Source organism: Microplitis demolitor, chromosome 4 (assembly GCF_026212275.2).
Source record: "Microplitis demolitor isolate Queensland-Clemson2020A chromosome 4, iyMicDemo2.1a, whole genome shotgun sequence".
In the NCBI taxonomy this organism is placed as follows: Eukaryota; Metazoa; Arthropoda; class Insecta; order Hymenoptera; family Braconidae; genus Microplitis; species Microplitis demolitor.
The window spans coordinates 7300795-7325650 of NC_068548.1; the positions used below are offsets into that span (position 1 = coordinate 7300795).

Below are 24856 nucleotides of genomic sequence, written 5' to 3' on the forward strand. Positions count from 1 at the left end.
TCCATAAGGACCTGACGAGGTCTTAATCAGGTTAACCTTATTTCAAATAAGGCTCCGATCGCCTTGTAAGGTCCTTACCAGGATATCCTCATCGAATCCTTATCAGGATTACCTTATTAGTAATTATTTTTTAAAAAAATATGAAATTGCAAAAAAAAAAAGCCATCCGGCCTTACCCGAAATGGAAAGGTAGATTTCTTATATAAATACAATAAAGCTGCAATAGTGTAATTAATACTTATTTTATAAGCTTAAATATGAATTTCGAGGAAATTAGTTATGCCTTATTATTTAGAAGTTATTAGACGACTAAGCTGCAAAAATAAGCTTGTTGTATTTTTTGTGAAATTTTTGATATCATCAAATTGTTAGAAAAGATGTTTCAAAAAATCGGATGGTATTTTTTGACTCTACGAGGTAAAATAAGACAAATGGTGACAAAATTCTGTGATAATTCGATCATGAGACCCACTGCAATAGGCTGATTTCTAAAGAAATCTACCTAAAAATAAGAGAATTTTAATTTGATCGATAATGTTTCCTATTGTATTGAGAGCATCAATTAGAGGAAGTAAACATGGTTTTTATTGATAAAAAAATCCCGATGACTGTTGGGCTCGAACCTGCGTCCTTCCGATTCAAAGTCCTCGATGTGTAAATATTATATTTTATATTCATTATGATTATGATGTCAACGAATAACTGATGAAGAAGTAAAAAATTCGTGCTGCAAAGATTGACGTGATTTTTATATAGTATTCTTTTGTACTTGGTTTAATTTTTAGCCTGCAAATAAGATATTTGAAGGGACGGGATAACTTTTTTTTGAATAAGGATATCCTGATGAGGTCCTGACAAGGTAGTCGTCAGGTTCACCTGATGACAAATTACATTTTTTTTAGGTAGATTTCTTTAGAAATCGGCCTATTGTAATGGATCTCATGATCAAATTATCACAGAATTTTGTCACCATATGTCTTATTTTACCTCGTAAAGTCAAAAAATACCATCCGCTCAAAAATTTATGTATATATATATATATATATAACGCGCCTTGTCATCACGATAGCGCCCGCAATTCTTAACGGATCTTAATGAAATTTTATACACTTATTTATTGGACGATTATCTTGATCAAGTTCGAAGATGAGCCCCATCGGTCAATTAGTTTGGAAGTTGTGGGTGTTTGAAATTTTTTTTGATTTTCATAAAAATGAATTTTCTGGCTTTATCCTAAAATAACTTTTGAACTGAAAATGATAACTCAATTCTGTAAAAAGTATCTTAAAATTTGAACGATTAGCTTTAATTTTCACTGCAATACTTGATTTTTTAAAACATCTTTTCTAACAATTTGACGATATCAAAAATTTCACAAAAAATACAACAAGCTTATTTTTGCAGCTTAGTCATCTAATAACTTCTAAATAATAAGGCATAACCCATTTCCTTAAAATTCATGTTTAAGCTTACAAAATAAGTATTAATTACACTATTGTATTTACACATCTAAAAAATCTACCTTCCTATTCCGGGTAAGCCCGGATGGCTCTTTTTTGAATAAGGATATCCTGATAAGGTCCTGATCTGGAACTCGTCAGGTCGACCCGATGGCAAATAACTTTTTTTGAATAAGGATTTCCTGACGAAGTTCTGATCAAGAACTAGTCAGGTTGACTCGATGGCAAATCTTTTTTTTGAATAAGGATATCCTGATAAGGTCCTGACAAGGAACTTGTCAGGTTTGTCCTATTAAGGCAAACCTTATATTAACCTGAGAAGGACCTTATGGTACTTCAGGCAAATCAGGAAGAAATTCTAGTCGGATACTAGAGTGGGCCAAAAAAAAGAACTTATTTTTTTTCCTTTAGTTACCATGAAAGTATCGTTAAAGATGATGAAAAAAAAAAATTCTAGTAAAGTTTAAGCTCTTAATATTAATTTTAAGAGGTTACGCTTCGTGATTTTTGATTTCCAATTTAAATAACATGGAAAAAAAGATTTTTTTAGTTTGGAATTTTATATCTCAGCAATGGCTCATTGTACGAAGAAGCTCAGTCTACATTCCTGTGTGATTTTAACGCTCTACAAAAAAACTGTATTATCATTTTTTGATAAATCCATCGGTTCAAAAGTTATTGGAGCTCGAAGTCAAGTTAGAGTAAATTTCGAGATATTTTTACTTTTCCGGCGAAACTATCAGACTTATCGAAAAATGTCATTAAATTTTTTTGAGACAATTTTATTTCCTACGAATTATCATAAATAAATTTTTGTTAAATTCTGGATTGTTTTCTAGTTATTTCCGTTTTAATGCCGAGCTACTCAAAAAATAGTGTTTTAATCGATTATAAGAGCTTCGCATTAAAACGGAAATAACTAGAAAACAATGCAGAATTTAAAAAAAATTTATTTATGATAATTCGTAGGAAATAAAATGGTCTCTAAAAAAAATTTAATGACATTTTTCGATAAGTCTGATAGTTTCGCCGGAAAAGTAAAAATATCTTGAAATTTACTCTAACTTGACTTCAAGCTCCAATAACTTTTGAACCGATGGATTTATCAAAAAATGATAATACAGTTTTTTTGTAGAGCGTTAAAATCACACAGGAATGTAGACTGAGCTTCTTCGTACAATGAGCCATTGCCGAGATAGAAAATTCCAAACTGAAAAAAATCTTTTTTTCCATGTTATTTAAATTGGAAATCAAAAATCACTAAGCGTCACTTCTATTAAACAATTATCACAACAGCGATTTTCTTAGCTTCTGACAAAAAACAGCAGACGAACTTCCTTGAAAGATTTTTATTATTCGTGTCCCATAAATGTTCAAAACGGAATTTCTTAAATTCGAGATTTCGTTAGGTACGGCCGAGTCTTAACTAGATAGGGGATCAGGCATTAATGACAACGAGTGTACATTGGTTACTCATATGTACACTAGCGCTATGCACGACAAATACTACTACTATCAATTTAAAAAATTTTCCTATTAAAGTATCGTAAAATTTGTAACTTACATTTGAAAGAAACAGAGGCAGCATTGAGAAGTTTAAAAATACAAGAATAATTATGTTTTTATATCTTCTTTATATTCCTATACTTTTTACAATACCAGTATTGTATTTTTTTTAACTGAACATAATATAACAATCTTTTTTTAAAATTACGATAGTAAATTGTAAAAAACCTTTTGTGAATAGTAAGTTTTTATATAAAATATATGATAGTTTACGGTTAAACGAGTATACATGGTCCCGGATTACGATAGTACATTTTCATACAATTTTTTTTCAGTGTAGTCTGCATGTAGCATAAACTACTAAAATTAGCTACATAATAAAGCTAATAGAATAAGATATTGTGAAATGCATAAGTTATCAGTCTTTAAAACCATAATTAGTAATTTTCTTGTTTTTGTTCGAACTTTCACGGTTATCAAGTTACAGGAAGAAATAGTCAAAACATTTATCTTATAGTCGAAAATTAAAGCTTATAAAAATAAACTTTAAGGAACTTCTTACAGATATTGTCTATAAGTTTTAATTTTAACGTTATGTAAACTTTAATAGTAAAAAAACGATTTTTTTGAAAAATCGTAAAAATTTAAAACAACCATAACTTCTAAACTAATTGACCAATTTCCCCCATCTTCGAACTTAATGAAAATAACTATCCATATAATAAGTGTAGAACATTTCAGTAGGATCCGATAAGAATTACAGGCATCGTAATTACAAGGCTGGTTATATTACATATACATTTATACACATAAATTTTTTAACGAGTGGTATTTTTGGAACCTACTTAACTATTTATAATAGGTAATATAGATATTTCTCGAAAAACATGGACAAATACAATAGCTAGATTTTAAAACAATCTACCTAAAAAACAGGCAACTTAAATTATTATTTTCGACTATTGTTGATGAAACGCACGAATTCGGGCTGAAGTAAACATAAGTAATTGAAATGAAAGGTAAAAGGAATTTTGAATGGAATCATAATGACCAAATATAAAATATCGGAGGAAAATTCAGGAAACAGTCATTTCTTCAACATTTTGTTGACGAATTTTCTTAAACTAACATACTGATTACAATAAGTTATGTGATGATTAAAAGAGACACTAAAATTTAATATAACTTTGAAATATTTGGTCAGACTCATTTTACGTGTTATCCACATGGAAAGAAAATTCCACTTATATTTACGATGTTAACATCGTAATCGTGGACTAGACTTTCATTGGCGTCAATGTTTAAATGTCTCATTTCAAAATTTACTATAGTCTTTGTGAAAATTACGATGTAGGTTATGTTCTTTACTATTTAACATCGTAATTTTAACAAAGACTATAATAAATTTTGAAAAAAGACATTTAAAAATTGACGCCAATGAAAGTCTAGTCCACGATTACGATGTTAACATCTTAAATTTTAGTGGAATTTTCTTTCCATGCAGAAAAAAAAGGTTTTTGATTTTGAAGTTCTTTTGTAAACGATATCTCTCATAGAAATTAACTTATTAAGAAGTTTCTTTTCACAATCGGAGCGTTTTATTGAATTATAGAACCCATTAGGTTGTGGAATTGATTGGTTCAGCGTTTTCGAGGATATTCAACAAAAACCGTGTCTGACTATTTCTCTAGCAATATCTGTCGAACAAATTCACCGATTGAGATAGTTCTGTTGGCAATCGGCACGTTTAGTTAAGTTCTGATTAGATTTTGAAATCAATTCATCAAGTTATTTCTGAAAACTTCAAAAAATAAATAGAAAAAAATTTTGTTTTCTCGTATTATTAATTTCTTTAGAGCCTATTAGATTGGATGATCTGAAATTCACAGGGAAGTTAAAGGCCGACGAGCTCTCGATTATCGCAAGAACCATCTGAATTGGTCCATTCATTAAAAAGTTATAGAAAGTTTATCCCCCCCCCTTCCCCACACACACACTCTGTTAAAAGTATTTTGAATGTCTGTAAATAAAATGCTATGAAATTTCAAAGATTTCCTGAGTAAAAATGAAATTCTAATTTTTTGACAAAAAAATGATTTTAAGTCAATCGCCGAACGACCGCTACACGGCGCCTGCACCATATCGCCGCACCACCGCCATTTGGCGAAAAATTCCGCCGCACGCTTCGAAAAAAATCTCCCAGCACCTCCGCACCACATGTTCCTGAAAATCAGAACGTTTTTCGCGCAACAGAAAAAAAATTGGAAAGTAAAAAAATCTACTGGATGACTCGATTTCTGAAATGTTTTGCTTATAGATGCTGGTATATCAGCCGAAAATCTTAAACCACTCCAACCTCCAGAACTGTCCCTTATTAATTAATTAACATTAATTTTTTTATATTTTCGTTGTTCGACAAACGTTCCGATCTTCAGATACATCGCAGCACAGCTGAAGTATAGCCGAACGTTTGGATTTTTATAGTTTCTCACCACCGGACCACAGCCGAACGTTTCGAATTTTTGAATTATCAGTATGTTGAAAAATATCGGTTTATGGAATTAAAAGTAGCTAGGAGTTCTACAAATCAAAATTACTATTATGAAAATATAGTACATCAAAAATTATTTGAATTACTATAAAACCAAATGATCAGTTTAAATCAAATTTCTGTACGCTATATCAAATAAGTACTTTAATTAGTTACAACTGATAGTTAATAATTAAGTTTCTAAACAATTTGTAGTGTAGACTGAGGCAACCATTCACAAAATTATTATTTTAAGTAAAAAAATTAATTAATTAACTAATTAATAATAATAAAAAAATATACATAATTTTCAAACATTCAAATTAATAAATATTGGACGTAAACGAACGTACACACAAATATATATATATATATATATATATATATGTGGGTGTGTATATATATATATATATATATATGTGCATATGGCTATGACAATAATATGTCACAGCTGTAGTACAGCAGTGGTGCGGCGATGTAAATTTAAATATATATTATAGATTAAGTGCAGCAGTGGTGCGGCGGTAGTGCGGCAAACCCACTTTTACTTGAACAGTCGCGGCTATGGTGCGGCGGTGCTTCGGCGACCATAAAAAAATTCAAATGGTCACAATCACGGTGCGGCGGTGCTTCGGCGATTAAAATGCCGTGCAGCGGTGCTTCGACGCCGGTGCGGCCAAATTCTGTTTTTTCTCGGAGCGTCATTTAAGCTTATGAAAAAAGATCGAAGTAAAATTTTTTAAAATCATCAATTAATAGATTGTAAATATTTTTTATTAATATTTATTAATTATTGAGTGGTTATTTTTTCTAATGTCAAGAATTGATTGATGGGATAGTCGAAGCACATATTGATAATGTTCCGATTCTTTTAATTAATGGTAAGTCACTATATGATCCTTCAATAAAATGTGCTACGATTATTGAAAAGCTAATTGGCTGTGTGTCACGAAATGTTCTTTAAGAGATACTACTGAATTTCATCTCTTATTACGTTTTTGGATAGTTATCCGCAAGATCTTTGAATCACTTGAATGTATTCAAAGGTAGAAATATAATTTGGATTTTTGATTATTAAAAGTTTCATATGAAATTTATATTTTTTAACTTCCCGCTAAGAAAATCGATGATTTTCAAAAATATCGGGAAGTTATTGTTTTCACCCCGATTTTCGAAAATCGAGTTTTCATCAGATGTCGACGTTTTGAGGTTCTAGAAAGCTATCCTGGCTATTTTCAAAATAAAGTCCATGTGTATGTATGTATATATATATATATACGTGTGTGTATGTGTGTGGCCGGTCTATGACTTTTTAACTAAAGAACCGATTTGAATAGTTCTTGTGGCAATCGAAAGAGCTTGTTGGTTATCAACTTTCCTGAAAATTTCAAATTATTTAATCGAGTAGACTCGAAAATATTTGCCAATTACGAAAGAAAAACTTTTTTTTTGCACAACTTATGATGCGAAGCATCAGAGAGTGCTTTACGATCGAAAAAATTTTTTCGCCTCACTTCGGCAACTATTTGAATTATTATACCTTTGTTGATTGACGGAATTAAGATATGTTGCACACCATTTTAAAGATAATTAAATGGAGATTAATTCCATACTTTTCAAAAATTTATTTAGTTCAATAAAAACCGAAAAAACATCAAAATAGTTTAAAAGAATTTCCTGTCCGTCAAGTATAAATCCCGTATACACGATAACTTATGTAAAAATCCAGTAATTGAATCAAATTTTTTTTTTTTAACTTCTTTGAAAGATTTGTAGATCCCCTATTGAAAATGGCTAGGTAACTCAGTGCCGTTTAATTACAATTAATAAAAGAATAAAAAGGCTGTATAACTATACGTATATATATTTATGTAAAATTAACATGGATGGTGATACATCTATACATTATACGTACATTTATTCCACCAGGAGCGCTTGCACATTACCGTCCTAGTACAGCTGTTTTTTTGTGTTATTGCTAATTGGTAAGCCTGAATTTTTTCAATTCAATTCTTTTTTTTTTTTATTTGTTTTTATTTACATATATTTTTTTTCAAACTTAATCAAGATATTTTGAGAAAATTCTTTTATAATCATAAAAAATTACTATTATAATTAAAAAAAAAAAAAAAAAAACAAATTTTGATGACAGAAAATTGTAAATATTTTAAATTTATTCATACTTCCCGCCATTTTGTTATTTTTATTTTATTATTTCATAATAAATGAGCATTATGAGTCGTGCACTTTTGGATTTTCCAATTTTTTTTTAGTTTTTTATTGATTTCTCAGAAACAAGTCAAACGATCGACTCTAAAATCTTATCAGCTCTAGAACTTAATAAAACGCATCGATTGCCGCCTTAGCTATCTCAATCGATTAATTTGGTCGAGAGATATCGCGGGAGAAATAAATGGTAAAAAATGGTTTTTTTCGATTATCTTTGAAGTGACTCACCCGATCAATTTCAAAATCTAATCAGCTCTAGAACTTAATAAAGCGCGTCGATTGCTGCCTTAACCATCAAAATTGGTTAATTCGTTCACGAGATATCGTGGGAGAAAGAAATGCTAAAAACGGTTTTTATCGAAAACAATGGCAAACAAAAGTATTTTTAAGCTCGAAGAGCTCGAAAATATATTCACAGCAATATTCTCGAGCTCAAGGAGCTCGAAAACAGCGGGTAGTTTTGGGGCTGGCGGGCAGGGTCAATCGATAGACTGATTTTTTTTAATTAATACACTATACAAAAGCTAGCTAGCACAAGCTGCAACCAATTTTTCAACAACATTATAACAATGTAAATTGAAAGTAACAATCACCAGAATATTATTTACTTGTGTTACTTATTTATAAATGATAAAATTATCATTTATAAATTAAATCATGATATGGAATAATTAATTAAAAAAGAATAAATAAAAATAATAATTTTTTTGGTGTTTGTTACTTTTTAATATTACGTCAAAATTTATTTAATACTGAGTCGTTTGTACACGGAAAAAAAATTCGACGAAAAATTCCAATATTACTATCGTAATCCTGGACTATACTTTTATTATCTGTAACTTTCAAATATATGATACGAAAATTTACAGTTTCTAAAAGATTTTTTACTATTCACTATCGTAATTTCATTAAGAGTTTGTTGTATAAAATTCAATAAGAAATATTACAATCTTACTATCGTAAATAGTAAAAGAATAAAAAATAAGATTTAATTATAATATTTATTCCTTTATTCTTCTTCTTAATTTACAGTGCTGCCTCTATGTTTTTACAATACAAGCCACAAAAATTACGATAGTTAGATTGTAAATTTTCTGAAATGGTATAGTATATGCCATCTGAAGCATTTACGTATGAAAGACAAATGTTGTCACAATACTATGATGTGATGCTTGTGTGAGAATATATGATGTACAAATATATGTATATACAAATGAGAACATCTATTTCGTTCGTATTATGTGTGGTTCAACTATATATATATTTATAAATCAGTGCATCTTTACCTCCACTGTAGTGCAGAAATACAGGTTATTTTTCATGACATTCTTCGGACAATGATAAATAAAAAATTAAAAAAAAAAACTGTGCTTTCTTCATGACAAACCTACATAAATTAAGGAATATAGTAATATAATAATTTAGTGGTGTGAGTATATTTATTACTATTCATTTCTTATTAAACTAAATATTCTGTGGGTATTTCGTTCGTTTTAAAATTATTTATCTGGACATGAAGTTTATTTTTATAAACAAGTAGTATTATTGTCATAGAATGAATGATTCTAAAAGAATGAATTTTTTTTTTTTAATAAATTCAATTCTCCTAATTTTGTTACAGAATATTATTTATTTGTCGACAATTAATAATTTTATCCGATTTGGCGATGAGGTAAACATTTCAATAACCTCGAATTATGGACATTTAATGTTTCTTTCTGAAGTTAGCCAACGCCTAATAATTTTTGGATTTGTTTAAAAATGATAAATTATGAAAAAAAAAAATTTCGAAAAAATTGCGCCTATGGTTTTTTTAATTTCCTACATGTGCATATTTTGGATATAAAGGAATGAGTTATTTTTATTCAAAAAGAAACAAGTATAATACTTTTTGAACCTGATGTGATATTATAACTTATAAGTTAAATTAATGAATAATTAATTAATTTTATATACCAAAAAAGTATATTTCAAAAAATATTAAATTAATGTTCTATTATTATTACTTCAACATGTTTTATTTTTATTTCGACATTGTATTTACCTTCTCAATTTAATTATTAAAAAAAAAAAATACAAAATGATAAATTTTCTTTTTTATTTATTGTAATTCTACTTTTTTAAGAAAATAAATTTTACTCCGTTGACTTCTAATTATACTTTTATATTTAACGAAATTTTACATTACCGACTCATTCATTTTACGATAGCTACATTGTAATTTTTATTAACACAACTTGTATAATTTACTCTATAGTATCTGATTTTTTCTATCTTGTAGTAGTATTAATTATAAAACAAAATTTACGATAGCCTATTGTAAAAATTATGATTTAAATTTTATAGTCCACCGTTACGATACCATATAATGAAAATTACGATAGTTAAATCGTAAAAAATCCGGGAATTTTTTTTCCGTATATGATCTCAATTTAAAGTAAGATTATCATTCTTTAAAAATGTTATAAATTTATATCATTATTGATGATTTATATATGATTATTTAATTTTATAAGATAAAGTTAAAATATTAATAAAAAAATTGAAGTTTATTTGTTTGTTTGTATTATTTAAAACGCTACAAATTAGATCTAAAATCAATGGCAGTTTCTAAAATTTAAAGAAACTAATCTTTAAAAATTAAGGATTATAATTTGAAATTTAAAAAATCATTTTGAATTTTACAGAAAAATTTGTTTTAAATTTAAAAATTGTATATTAAAATTTAGTAGGTGGCTTTGAAATTTCATATGAAATTTTGAAAATTATAATTTATCTCATTTTAAAATTCAAAATAAATATTTGAAAAATTATGTAGCTGAAATGAAAATTCATGAATTAAACTTGAATTTTCATGACGAAGTTTTGAAAATTCATTGACAATTATACTAAAATTTCAGTGACGATTGTATTTGTCAATTACTTCAAAGCCATTTCATAAAAATTCAAGGTGAAATTTCTAACAGTGCACATACACACACACACACGCACAGACGTCACTCGGAAAATAGTGAGAATAGCTTCCTAGGACCTCACAACATCGAAATCTGATGAAAACGCAATGTTCAAAAATCAGGGTGAAAACAATCATAATTTCCCGCATTTTTCGAAAATCGTCTATTGTCATAGCGGAAAGTTAAAAAAGTTGCTGCTTGGTTAGACCCTTATATAGCCAATTTTGTGTTATGAGTTGTAACTGATCTCAGTCTACGTAAAAAATTTTTTTACCGAGGAACCATATTTATTTTGTTTGTTATCGATTCCCCAGAAGTTTTAAAAATCTTTATATTGAAATTCAGGTTTAATAATCAGATTTACGGTAAAATTTTTTGTCTTTCATCATTTGATAGTTTTACCGGAATTTTAATTTAATATTTATAAAAACTTTGAAAAATTTTGGAAAGTTATTGCCGATATGATTAATTTAAATTTTAATTATTATATTAAACAAAATCAATAATTATGCAGTAGACGAGTAATTAATATTCCAATGTAGTCCATGGACTATAAGAGGTGTCGGAGTCGATCACACCCTTATAATTAATTCTGAATCCAACTTTTCGTGCTCAAGTTATTGAACCTCCTAAATGTCGTATGCTGAATTAAAAATTACTTTCTCTGCGTGTAAAATATAAAAGATAAGACGTGAAGTAACAGAATTTAAAAAATTTATTATTTATTAATTTCTGGCTTAAAATTAACAAAAAAAAAAAAAACTGAAAAGTGGATGAGCCTGCGGGACAACCCTAAAAACTTCCGGGTGTTTTCGAGCTCCCTGAGCTCAAAAACTTTATTACTTGTAAATTTTTAAGCTCTTCGAGAACCTCACAATGTCGAAATTTAATGAAAACTCGATTTTCGAAAATCGGACCGAAACCAATAGGTTCCCTTTTTTTTAGAAACTATAAATTTTCATCATAACGGGAAGTTAAAAAAAAAGCTACAAGTAATAATAATTTATAGATTTTCAATCGTGGCAGCTGTAAGATGACGATAGACCAGCATATCTTGATGTGAAGATCCTTATTTCTGGATCGTATACCACCGACACGAGAGGTAGATAATAAAGGATTAGAGGATCGGTAACCGATAAACGGCCCCAAGCCGTTCGTACGTTCGATTATACCCGGATAATGTCCAGAATGTTTCATAACGCGACTTCCTTACAAACCTACTGGTTATATACCTCTCAAATTACACACTAGGGTGAATACAAACCTCTGTATATAATATATATAATATAATATAATAAATATATAGATATAATATAGTAATTGTTATACCAAAGAGTTTGTGTGTACATAATAAAAGAGGACAGTATATCGGTGATGAAAGGAAAAAGAGAGACAAATATGGCGGCGGAAAAAGCACGTTATATAGATCATCGCAGGCAGGAGGGGTTTCTGGTTGCGTGCAATATCGTAAATGCAATTACTTGCATGCAAACAAAATCTGGCGATTTTAGAATTTGGTATTCTACCGAGGCTGGCACGATACATGAATTATTAAATTGATACACACACTTATTATCATTATTATTATTTTTATTATCTTGTAGTAGTAATAATAATTTTTTATTTAACTTTATATTTTGTATATCATCACTGAAAAAAAAATTTCGATTCCTGTAATTTTTGGGTCAACTAAAAATAATTTAGGATAAGAATATTGAGTTATGGTTTGCGAAGAAATTTCATGAAGAAATCAATGCTGTAGGAAATTGAATTTCCTTTCCAGTGATCTCGTACAATGTACAATTATTTTTTGAGTAATTATTGATAACATATAACTAAATATATGAGATGAATATACGTTATAGTTGGTCGTTAAAACGGAAATTTAATTTCCTGTAAATTTGGCGACATAAAAAAAATGTTGAAAATCCAAAATTGCACACCTCAATCGCTCTTATGATTTTATTTTGAATCATTACTTATATTTTTTTTATTATGAATTTTTATTCAACTTTCAAACTATTGATTTGATTTTTTTATTTCTTAATTCCCGCTTAACTTTTTTCTTTTTATATAAATTTTTCTTAAATATCCCGCATTTTGTTGTAGATGTCGCTCTTTTTTTTCAATTCTACAGTTTTACGCTAGTGCTGCTGCTAGAAATTGATAAGGAGAAATTAAGAAAAAAAAATTACTTTTGTAATAATAACAACAGTAAAAATAAAAATGGCCACTCAACTTTTCGTGAATAATCAGTTTTACGATTTTAATTAATTAAAATTTGACTAAAAGAATTCAGACAATAATTTTCAATAGGGTTCTTGTGATCAAGAATACAAAGATAATAAAAAAAAAAGTTAGGCCGATTGATTGTGTTTATCGAGAGTTATTTGGTTTACTAAGTTTCATACAGGACAATTGACGACTCGTCTCACTGGGATTAAAATAATTTATTTTTAATTAATGGAATAATTAGTCGTCTTAATGTTGGGTCGACATTATTCTTTAATAAATTCTCTTTGTGTTGGTATACAATTTGACACATTTTAGTGCAATCGAAAAAGTCTAGAGATAAATTAATGTGAGTGAATGAGTCAAAAAATTTAGAGCGATCATAAAGCACCCTCAGCGCTATCGCGCTTGAGGTGTGCAATATCAAGAATTAGTTATTTGAAATTTGGACTAATTAAGCAATCTGATAATTATTTTAGTAAGACTTTTAATGAGTATATATATTTTAAATTATTAATTCTAAAGAACTTAATCACCGTATTAGTAATTGCCAGTGAATAATTGTAATTATTCATTATAATTTTTTAACTTCCCGCTAAGACAATTGCAAATTCTCAAAAATTCGGAATGTTATTGGTTTCGGTCCAATTTTCAAAAATCGAATTTCTAAGAGATCTTGACGTTTTGAGGTTCTAGGAAGCTATTCTGACTAATTTCAAGATGATGTCTGAGTGCATGTATGTATGTGAATATCTATAACTTTTGAACGGAAGAACCGATTTTGATCGTCAAGGTGTCATTCGACGCGGCTTGTCAATATCTAAAAGCTGAAAAAAATTGAGTTTGATAGGTAGGCCTCGTTCAGAGGTATTCAAAAAATAAAATTTTTTCAAAAATGTTTTTTCTTGGATAACTTGAAATGTGCTCGATGGATTAATTCTAAAATCAACTGAGTTCTGAAGCTTCATAAGCCGCGTCGAATACCATCCCAAACATCAAAATCGGTTCATTCTTTCAAGAGAAACCGTCATCGAAAGAATTAAAAAACAAATTTTTTTTTAGTACTTTCAAAATTCCTCAAAAGCGACTAGATAAATTAATTTCAAAAAATGATCAGTTGTAGGACTTAATAAAACGCGTCGATTGCCACCTTAACCATATCAATCGTTTATTCGTTCGAGGAATATCGTTTGAGAATAAATGGTAAAAAAAATTTTTTTTTGAAAACAAAGGTATAAAAAAGTATTTTCGAGCTCGAAGAGCGGGAAGTTTTGGGGCTGCCCCGCAGAGTCAACTGACAGACCGATTTTTTTATATGTGTGTATATTACAAAATATGGAAACTGTCAATATTTGACGAAATTTGTTGATACTCGATTCTATAATGATGATATTTATTTAAACGTGGTTTGATATATCAGTTGATTGAAATATGACTAAATGTGATTAAATGCTTTGGGGGAGTCTGCAAATGATAAATAATAAAAAATATAAAATATTATTTACCAAACAAATATTTTATCAACAGTCACGTAACTTTAGTCTATTTTTTTTTTTTTGGTCACTATAATTTATTCATTAGGACTTTAGAAACTCAAAACTAGAAAAAATAAATTCAAAAGATTTTAACCTCGCAGCCGCAGTTCGTATTCAGTAGACGGTAAAAAAAATTTAAAAAAGCCTTTTTTCCTACTTAAATTACGTTCTAGCCTATTATACTTCACTCTGGTTATTAAATATTTAACATAAAGTGTAAGGGAAAAATTCCAGATCATGTTTCATCTTAAGAACTGCCCCAAGATATTTTATTTATCGGAAAAAATTTAAAATATAAGAAGATCTTTTAATTGCTTCTAAAAGTTTTAAGTAACGAAAATAAAATAAGAAAAGTGTTCATAAGGTATTATATTTAACGGTACAATGATAATGATACAGATGGGGCTGCTTTTAAAGTTATATCATAGTAATATTCTCACCGGCAAAGCTGCAAAATTAGTCACGTTTACCCGATTAATTTCCACCACATCCGTCTTATCGTCTATAGCCCAGAATTATTGCATAACGTTACGTATAGCAATTTAATTTAACGCATCGCATTACTCGCGTGTCAGGTATGTATATAAACGCCTACGTGTATCAATGCCAATGAGTGTAACCCACCTCCTCCTTCTACCCCAACTCTTCCACATCATTCTGCACTTCCATTCAAATACAATGTGTTGCTATTAAATTATTCAATTGTTGCCATCCATACTTGATATATATGGGTCATTCCACCAAATAAAGTTATTTTTACGGGGTGACCCTCATCGATTTGATTAAAATTTTGTGGAGTCTTTCCATCTATTGAAAAAAAAGTTCTCTGAAAATTTGAGCCTTTAATATGCAGCAGTTTCAAAGTTATGATTTTTTGAATTTTTTAAAAATTTTTGTTTTCAACTTTTTCATTACTTTTTTTGAAGAAAACAATTTTTAAAAAAAATGAGCACATAATAATTTTTCGTAGGAAAAATTCTCAGCTTTCCAACGAAAATATCCATTTCTTATTTTAAGTTACAGAAGACCCTTTAAAATTCGTTTAAAATAGGTAAAACGATTTTTATGACTGTGCGGCGCTTGATACATCTAATTTGATATTTTTTTCTGAAAGCTGAGACCTTATCCCACGAAATATGTAATTTTCACGATGTGCATATTTTTTGTTTTAACAAAATCAATAATTATTTAAATACAAGTTGTTGATTTTATAGTTTTGTCGAACTGTAATGGTTCATTGTGTGGCAAGAGATGAAACAAAGTTACACTGATAGAAGGATTTCTTAGTATTAAAAAAGATTTGTTAATATTTAACAAATTATTTCTTAACGGAGCTTTATTTAAGAAATATTTATTAATATTTAACAAATCATTTCTTAAATATCATTTTTTTGTATTTAATAAATATTTCTTAGCATCTAATAAACGATTTGTTAATATTTAATAAACGATTTCTTTCCATTTAAAAAATGATTTATTAGTATTTAATAAATCACTTTTTAACATTTAATGAATCACTTTTTAATAATTAATAAATAAATATTTTATATTTAATATATTTTTTATTATTTGAACAAATTTTTTTTTTATATTTAAGAAATTATCTATTAACTTATTTATTAAAATTTAATTCATAAAATCACACAGTTCAAGAATATATATCTATATATGTTTTTGCATGCAGCTACACACATTCATTAATATTTGTATTTATAAACAAAAATAACTAAAACAACCATCGTATAAAATTTTCTGTTCTTTTAATTTCAAAATACAATTTCATAGTAATTAACACTATAACTAGAATAAACAAATTAAAATTTCTTATATTAAACTACGCTGAGAAATAACATAAAATCCGTTTGATAGTACATGTGTTTTTAATGGTTTTATATTTGATTAAAATTGAACTGAATAAAATTAACAAGGCTTCCATATTTTCATAGTTATAATATGGATGACAATTTACAAAAAACTTCTGATATAAATATTATTTAAGTATATGAGAGCTTCAGTTGTAGGTTACGTTTAACCAACAATGCAAGCTAGAACGGAGTAAACAATATGACGTCGCAACGACACACACATATAGCTTTTTTAATACTTGTACACCACTACAGGCTCGTGTGTAGCCCTCTACCGACAAATTCGTCTAAGAAATATTTATTAAATATTAACAAGCCTTGTTTGGTGCTAACAAATATTTCTTTTATGTTAATAAGGCTTTGTTAGCATTAAAAATATTTCTTAATAATAAAGAAGTTACTTATTTCATTATAATAAATATTGTTAATAATTACTAAATATTTGTTAAATCCAAAAAAGTCAGTTGAGAAAAATTTAATAAATCAATTTATTACTCCTAAACAAATCCTTCTATCAGTGTAGAACTGTCATTAAGGCAGATAACATCAATAGCCTGAAATCATTTTTGAATAAAACGCAAGAATCAAAGTTCAAATTACTAATTCCAAAACTTGAAGCTTTAATGCTAGTATCATGAAAAATAGTTTTATAATTTTTGTTGTCAGAGCTTTACTACAGACATATATCAGATAACATATCCTCACACCGCAAGATTTATGCATCCAGGCTATTCAAAATTTTACCGGCGTTGTTTTCACTTTTATAACCAACTCTTATTAAAAGAAACGATTGAAAACGATTTGAAAAAAAATTTTTAATACTTTTTAATGCTTTTGAATTCTTTGAATACTTTTTAATCACCCTTTTTATGGGCATTTAACATTACAAATCGTTTCGAATCGTTTCTTTTAATCAAGGAATAATGACTTTTTATAGAAAATAAATGTTTTAGACGTACGATACTTAGAGTCAAATACGGTGAAAGAAACACAAGCAGTACATCTTTTCTCACCTATTCTTGATAGACTAGGATATATTTGTGTTAAAAATGTATCAAGATCCTCAAAAAAGTTAAGAATTAAAGTTTTTTAATCATAGAGAGTTTATATTTCATTTAATTTTGTTAAAACAAAAAATATGCACATCGTGAAAATTACATATTTCGTGGGAAAAGGTCTCAGTTTTCAGAAAAAAATATCAAATTAGATGTATCAAGCGCCGCACAGTCATAAAAATTGTTTTACCTATTTTAAACGAATTTTAAAGGGTCTTCTGTAACTTAGAATAAAAAATGGATATTTTCGTTGGAAAGTTGAGAATTTTTCCTACGAAAAACTATTATGTGCTCATTTTTTTTTTAAAATTGTTTTCTTCAAAAAAAGTAATGAAAAAGTTGAAAACAAAAATTTTTAAAAAATTCAAAAAATCATAACTTTGAAACTGCTGCATATTAAAGGCTCAAATTTTCAGAGAACTTTTTTTTCAATAGATGGAAAGACTCCACAAAATTTTAATCAAATCGATGAGGGTCACCCCGTAAAAATAACTTTATTTGGTGGAATGACCCATATATATATTAGGGTGTTTCAAAATAAACATTTCTTTTTATTTTTTAAAGTCTTATGGTCTTAAAAGTTAGTCTTAGGTATTAGAAAAATTCTCCCAAAAGAGTAACTTGAAAGATCAATCCTGCTTAGCGCTCAACCAATATTAATTTTCTCATTTGAATTACGTGTAAAAAAAAAGTTTTGTTCGTTTTTTATATATAAAAGTATTTAAAAATTTTTTTTTCAAAAATCGAAGTTTATAGTTTTGTACGGAATTAAATTCTCTGCAAAAAAGCCCTGGAGTGTTTTTTTCGTACAACTAACAGAAAAAAAGTTATGAAGCTTGAAACAATAGTGAATTGAAAAACTTAACAGAAAGATAATTTCCGGATTTTATTACGTGTACATGTTTATATGGTGAATCTATATATTATGTATAATCAGTAAGGTGTTTTAAAAAGATTTCTGAAATCTTACTTATTTTCTGTATTAATTTCGAAAGAAAAATATTTTTTGTAAGAATTAAAATTTTTTTCTTTTGGTATTTTTAAATTAAAAAAAAACTTCTGTTTTGAAAGTAAGGAAAATTTTTCCCATGTGTTAAAAAAAATAGGCAGATAGCATTAATTCAGATAAAAAAACCTAAATTTCTATTAAAAAACTGTTTAATATAATGAAAACATGAAGTTATACTATTTAATATAGTTTAAAGCTTCATAACTTTTTTTCTGTTAGTTCTCCGGACAAAACAATTAGGAGCTTCCTTGTAGATAATTTAATTTCCTACAAGACTGTGTGCTTCGATTTTCGAAAAAAAATTTTTTGAATACTATTATTTTTAAAAAATAAAAAAAAAATCTGGGCGTCGGTTGACCCTGCGGGCCAGCCCCAAAACTTCCCGCTGTTTTCGACCTCAAAGAGCTCGAAAACATTAGTGTAGATATATTTTCGAGCTCTTCGAGCTCGAAAATGCTATCACATGCAATTGTTTTTTTACGATCTTTTCAAGCTCTAACAAGTTATCTGTTATGCTGAAGTTTGAAAATTTAAGAAACAAAAATCATCAATAAAGCGGTTTTTAAAATTTAGTTCCTGATTATGTTCAGTAAAATAAGTGTATTGAGGCAGAAATCAATGTCAGGGATCAAAATCAAGATTTAAATAAGTTTTGACTCATGTAAGAAACAATAAAATATGAAATATCCGATAAAAATATTAAAAACTACGTTTTATCGATTTTTTTGTTGATAATATGATTTAAATTAAAAACCAAGTTCGATGACATTTTATGATCAAAAGAAACCATAAAAAAGATGAGTTGGTATGATATCAGGCACATTTTAGTACGTTATATTATGATTTATCTGGAAAAAATAACATAAAATGTTATTTTTTTAACATTTCAACGCCGATATCTTTTGAACTAATCAATCGATTTTGATAGTTGACGTGGCAATCGGCGCGTTTTATTGAATTCTAGAGCTGATTAAAATTTGAAATCGATCGCGTCAGTCGTTTCGAAAATATTTAGAAAAAACCCTTTTTCACCATTTCTTTCTCCCGCGATAACTCTCGAACGAATTATCCGATTTTGATGTTTGAGGTGGCAATCGACGTGTTTTATTGAGTACTAGAGCTGATTAGATTTTAAAGTCGATCGTATGAGTCGTTTCTGAGAAATCAATAAAAAACTGAAAAAAAAATTTTTTTTTTTTTTCGTAATTCGCAAATATTTTCGAGTCTATTCGATCAAATGATCTGAAATTTTCAGGAAAGTTGACGGCCAACAAGCTCTTTCTTTTTTTCTGAAACACCCTAATATATATATATATATATATATATATATATATATATATATATATGGTGTCTTGAGTTAAGAAAATATTTTGGAAGACAAACGTTTTCGGGAACCAAGTCAAGATTTTCTTGATTCAAGAAAATTTGTCTTCGTCAGAAGAAGTTTCTACAGTTTATCCGAGAAAATTTGAGTTTTCAATAAAAATTTCTTGAATCAAGAATATTTACCTTCAGTAGAGAATTTTTTTTGTGTATATATTTATATACATATATTTTATTTTATTGCTATTTATACACCTCAAAGCTGTGATATTATATTATATATTTAACTTTATTTCCCCTTTGTAGATTGTCACAAATGATTTAATTCTGCGCATTATTATATATTTTGTTTTGCCAGTTTAACAAATCCTATATCAAAAATTAATTTACTTGTTTTAATTAATACCTATTTTATCAATTCAATTTATATTTTCGATGTCCTTCGAACTGATTTTTAAAATTATGATTCGATTGTTTGACAGAAAATTAAAAGGCTTTTAATATTTTAGTAGAGTTTAAATTAAAATGAGTCATTAAATATTGATTTGAGGTGAAAATTTGTTCAAACTTATTTGAAGGAAATTTCATTTACCACACATTTTTGTTCATATATTTCTATTGTATTTTTCATAATTTAGTAAAAAAAAAAATAATTTAAAGTATCGCATATAATCGATTTCGGAATATGAAAAATTCGTATTTAATAAAAATTCCCGGAAAATTATTAAAAGTTTTACAAAAGTACAAGAATACATTTTTGCAGACAATTAAATTTTCTACAAAAAATATTACAAATTTTTTTGTCCTAAAGTCAATAGTTAAAAAGTTATATGAATTGAAACAATGAAATATCCACAAAAAAGCTTCCTTGTAATTAAAAATAATTTTTATAAAACTTCTTAATTAACAAAAAGTACGAGCACAAATCTCTAGTTTAATAAAAACTCGATATTAAAAAATATCTTACTCGTTTTAATAAATACTTAACGAATGTTGATTTATTAAATGAAAAATTAATTAAAAAAAATTATATTAAACTCCAATACTGTTAATAATAATAACAAACTCAACTTTATTACCGAGTTTTAAAAACGACCCAACTAAATTACGTAGTCCATACATTAAACAACGAATAAACCAAAAAAACATAATTTCCAATAATAATAATAAAAAATCAAAAAAAAAAGAAAAAAAAACAAACTTTTTAATACTGTCTCGAATCCCCGCGGGCTCTAAATTTCCATCAACTTATTGCGCCACGAAAACTCGGTCCTCGTATATTTTTTTTTTTTTACTTTTTAGAGGACACGTGTTGCCCTAATGTATTCTTCACCAAAAACCTTATGTATTATTTACCCTCAGTTAAAATCTCACCAATATTTTATAATACTTTTCCTACTGTTGAGTCTGATCAAAAATTACGTATCAGCTAAAAACTTTGCCTACCATTCAAAAAAAAAAAATATATAGATTTATATTTATAAATATCCAACAGAGAAGAACGTGTATATTTGAGACATAGAAAAATGGAGACTATTAATTTATAGATTTTTCATTCTGCAAAAGCACTAGACCGTTAATTATACGATTTACTGTATGCTGGATGTCGATACCTAGTTCCAGAAAGTATTTCTTTTTTTTATTTAATTTTACCCATAAAAATATGACAAATAAAATTATCGCATTAGAGTTTTTGCTAATGTAAACTACTCTATTTACAATTCTGATTTACTGCTATATGCTAATTTCTTTTTTTTTTTTTTACTCTTACTCTCATTCCATACCTGTTTATTTAGTTATAACTTTTATTTCTGTCGTATTTTTATTTCATTATAAATTTTAATATCTTGTATATATAGTATGTATTTATTTGTTGCCAGTAATTGTTTATTGACATAAATTCTATTTGTTTTGTTAACTCATGCTGCAGTTTATTATTTTACGTACCTCAAATATTATTTTATCTATGTTTAGATAATGTTCAAAATAAAGTAGTCTCAAATAATTTAAAAATTTTGATATCATGGACATGTCACTTTTTAATTTATCTGAAAAAAAAACACGGTTATGTATTTTTATTTGATTCGAATTGAAAATAAACTAAAACATTTTTTAAGTTAACGAATGATGATACTTTGATATGATTTAATTTACCTATAATGTTATTATTTGATAAACTGAGTAATAAATACTACATATTTATTTATCTGTTATGATTTAGTGTAATGTTATGATCAAGTTACTTTGACTGACAAAAGAGATATGCCATTTTGAATCCTCCCTCTCCTGTTTTCAACTCAATGCTCTGACGCGCGATATTCGAATTTCATCAGTAACTAATTATTTTTTTGGTTAATTTTTATTTAAAGTAATTATTAATTGATAAAAAAAGTGAATTGCATAATTACTGGTGTAAATTTCATGTTTTATTATAAAATATCAATTGCGCTAAATTTAAATTTTTAAATTTGAATTTTTTCGCGCGTTTCATTTCGATTTCCTAAAATAGAGGGAATCATTTAATTTGTACTTAAACTAATTCCAATTTTCAAAATGGCCACAGTTATTTTTGACGTTGTGTTTATTAATTGTTAGTAAAATTAAATTTTGGTGATTAAAAAATAAATAATAAAATGAGTGAGGTGACAGTAGTGATTAAAAAAAAAATCAAAAGTGATGAGTAGCAATTTTTTCATCATGGCCAATTTTATTAATATCATATTTACGTAAGTAATGTCGATTTTTATGTCCAATATGACCCATATATTTGTTACAATATCAAGCTAACTAAAATTGCTAATTACTTGTCATCAGACTGATATTATTTTAAATTAATTTGTATGATTCAAAAATTTTATACGCAAATAAATGTTAACAGCAGTTGCAACTTTTAAAAATGTATCAATTATCCAACATCTTAGATTTATATATCCCTATATAATATCAATGGATAATTAAAATTTGATAAAATCATAATATAAAGTGATATATCTGAAAACATTTGAGTTTATCATCATTATATAGTTTATGTTTATATATCTGGAAGTGTGTATAGGGAGAGAATGAGGTGATATGGAGATCGACAAACGTTTACGTGCAAGTTTTAGTATAATAACATAGCGAGTTGAGTTGAGCTGAGTCAAGCTGAGCCGAGAGTAAATCGATGAGTTTATTCGAGCGGGAAACTGACGCCTTAATGTGTGGCTAGAATGGGAAAACAGTAATCCGCAGAGAGAGAGAGAGAGAGAACAAGCCGACTTGCATCCAGTGCGACTACCGGAGGGACATTAGTCCCAGTTGGATTAATACCCAATGGTGATTTACGAGTGCCAACAACCGTAAATTGTATCATATAATATATGAAAAGATGTTAAAATCTGTTGGTGTTAGTTTTCGTGTATAGAAAGAGACAGATGAAAAATATACTTTGACGATTGGACAGGGATATTTGCTCCAATATTCAGTATAACTCTGCATCTGACATTTACAATCTATCAACACACTGCCATTTATGGGACGTGGCAACTTGGCAATATGAAATTTTTTGGTATATGTATAGAGAGAAGTACGAAACAGCCATCTAGGTGTCATCCGCTGGGAGACATAAATAGACAAATAAAAATACTCGACGCTTCTAACGGAAATTTCAATGCAAACTCGATCTATATCCCGATGAATCTCTTTTTTTTATAATTTTTTATCTTTATCTCGTCTCGACTCTGCCTTCTATATAAAATAACATTAAAAAAAACATATACATCCTATTAACATATGTATATAGTCTATAATCTAAAAAAAATATAGCAATATCTCGAGGTAATCTTTTTTTTTTAACAACAATGAAAGAGTTGTTAAAGTTTTATTCTTAATGCATAGAGGGAAATTGTTAAAAAATTATTTTTAAAGCTACTTTTAGCAATGTCAAGAAGTATTTATATAATAGTATCATACGGATTTTTAAATTTGTTTCTTAAACTTTGACAGGAGATATTATGGCAACAAATTTTTTTTTATCTGTGAGTGGCGTTAGAAATTGAAACTTTTTTTTTAAACATTTACTTTTAGTTCGTTCTGTCTATTTATTATTTTAATATTCTGTCAAGTTTTAGTTTGATATATAAATATTTGTTTATTGTTTGCACAACTTTAGATTGTGATACTATAGAGTTTACGTCAAAATTAGTGGTAATATTTTTTAAATATAATTTTCTATTTTCAATAAATTGACTTTATTAAATTTTTATCTTAAATTTAATAAATTAGCTAAAGTCATCTATTTACGAATTGGAAATAAAATTTAAATAAAAGAAACTCTTTAAAGTTCAAATTAAAATTATGAATAATCTATTTAATTTATGATAAAAATTGATTAATACTTTTTTTTTTCAAGAATCAAGTTTCCTACAATAAAAATTTTAATGATTTGACCGTAAATTCAATAGCTTGGCTAGAAATTAGATTCAAAGCAATTTTTAAAAAATTAAAAATGGAAAATTTATTTTTCGATCAGCTATTACAAAAAAAAAAAAGAACCAATAGATAAATAATACACCGTAGTATGTAAATATGAACACGTAATAACGGAAATGACTTTTCCTGAAGCTACTGATGGATATTTTTCCGTTACGTCCGTTTAATAGACCCGTGCGTTTCAATTTCTTGGGGGTGTACCGAGTAGACGACGAGATGAGTTTGAGAAAAAGAGAATCCTCGAGAGTTACCAATAACCAAGAGCGTCCTCGATTTTCTTTCTCTCTCTCTCTCTCTCTCTCTCTCTCTTTCGCTTTTTCTCTTGCACTCGTGCCAGCATTTTATTCTTCTTCTATCTATCCACTTATCTCATTCTTTCTTTCCCTATATTTTATGCCATTTCGATTCCTCGTTTTGTCTTTGACTAGATAGTTATGCATATTCAAAATTAAACTGGAGCAAAAAAAAATTATTGAAATAGAATAATGAAAAATGAAGTGGAAAAAAAAGCTTGATAACCAATTTTCAAATAAAATCTGTGCCGTGTTTTACATAACACTTTTATTCAATATTATACATTATTCTTATGAATATGGAAATTATCGTCTCAGCATGATAATAAACTTATAATTTTCCTATTTTATATAAAATTATACTGAGATATCATTAATATTTCGATTACTATATC

General features: G+C 27.6%; 1 long non-coding RNA gene across 1 annotated transcript in view; it reads right to left on the reverse strand.

The window, feature by feature from the left end:
* LOC106693333 (uncharacterized) overlaps positions 1 to 21941 on the reverse strand; it is a 31426-nt gene extending 9485 nt beyond the window's left edge. Inside the window, exons 1-2 of the long non-coding RNA XR_001345105.2 lie at positions 21853 to 21941; positions 21646 to 21746 (exon numbers count right to left, since the gene is read on the reverse strand). This is a non-coding gene — a long non-coding RNA (uncharacterized LOC106693333). The remainder of the gene's footprint in view (positions 1 to 21645; positions 21747 to 21852) is intronic.
* Positions 21942 to 24856: the final 2915 nt, after the last annotated feature.